Source organism: Galeopterus variegatus, unplaced genomic scaffold (genome assembly GCF_000696425.1).
Source record: "Galeopterus variegatus unplaced genomic scaffold, G_variegatus-3.0.2 Scaffold2362, whole genome shotgun sequence".
NCBI lineage: Eukaryota > Metazoa > Chordata > Mammalia > Dermoptera > Cynocephalidae > Galeopterus > Galeopterus variegatus.
Genome location: NW_007728473.1, coordinates 513,168 through 514,749, shown reverse-complemented (window position 1 = coordinate 514,749; position 1,582 = coordinate 513,168).

Here is a 1,582-nt window from a genome sequence, read left to right as displayed (position 1 = left end):
GACGGAAAAAAAAAAAAAAAAAAAAAAAAAAAAAAAAAAAAAAAAAGTATTTCTGCAAGTTATCCTGGTAAACAATCAGTTATGAGGCCATTATACCACCACGTTCCTTAATTGGGATATGTTCATTAGACAGTTGACACAACAGAGAAATCATGAAGTATATTCCTGGGGCACTGATTTTACTTGAAGATACACTTTTTTCTATTAAAGTCAACTTGGATATATTATTTAATCATTCAGTAAATATTTATTGCATTTAGGCAGAATGTCGGATCCCGTGAGATTATTTTTTATTATTTATTATAAGCATATTATTATCACAAATCACGATTTTTCTTTATAGATCCTGTGAAATTCTAATTTAGAAAATGAATGTGGTGGTGGTGGTGGTATAGAGTAAAATGCAAAATTTGTACATATTTTTAAGTTGAAACAGGAGATGACAAATTTTGATCTTGAGGTGGGCTTCTTTGGATTAAACTGCCAGGTCGATGAAGCTGTGCATCTATTCTTGTCAGATGTTGAGGGTAACTCTATGGAAAAGCTTGGGAATGAAGTATGGGAAGCTGTAGCATGTTTAACTGAGCGGATACAGAAGTCTTAAGGTCCCTCCTCTACCTGTGAGAGATTAGTGCTTATGAACAGTCCTTAGTGAACAGATTCTGTCTTCACTGAAACTAGCAATCAGTTCCTGGCCCAAAGAATCCTTTTTGCCTGTCACCTCTGAACACTGGCAATGCAAGAACTACTTTCTTTTTGTTATGAGTTCAATCAGAAAGTTAGAAAAAGCTGAGAAATCTTTCTCATTCTGCACCTCCTGTACCCTGAAACTATTGCTTCATTAGATACACAGAGCTGCAGAGCAATAGATATATAAGAGGTGCAGAATGATAGATATATAGGAGGTGCTAAATGGGAGATCGTTCTGCACCTCCTATACCCTGAAACTATTGCCTCGTTAGATACACAGAGGGCTCATAATAGCCTTAAAATACCCTTATTTAAAATTGTGAAAACATGTGGTTTTGAAAAGCACATATACATAAAATACACCTCTGGAGTTTTATATATACCTAGATGAATCTAGAAAAGTGTTAAAATTAGACGTATTTAAATATGGTTTTAAAAGTTGGGTAAATCTAGGGCCGGCCCGGTGGCGCACTGCGCTAGTGCGCCGCTTGGGAAGTGCGGCAGCGCTCCCACCGAGGGTTCGGATCCCACATACAGACCGGTTCCCGTTCACTGGCTGAGCGAGGCGCGGGGGCAACACCGAGGGTTGCGATCCCGTTGCCGGTCCCGGTCCAGTGCGGGGACGACACTGAGGGTTGCGATCCATTGCCGGACATGGAAAAAAGACAAAAAAAAAAAAAGTTTCACTATTGTTGGGTAAATCTAGTTTACCATATGTCTTAGTCCATTTGTGATGCTATAACAAAATACAACACACTGGGTAATTTATTGACAGTAGAAATTTATTTCTCTGGGCCGGCCCGGTGGCGCACTGCTATAGTGCGCCGCTTGGGAGCATGGTGGCGCTCCCGCCGGGGGCTCGGATACCACCTTCAGCACGGCCCCCGGCCGC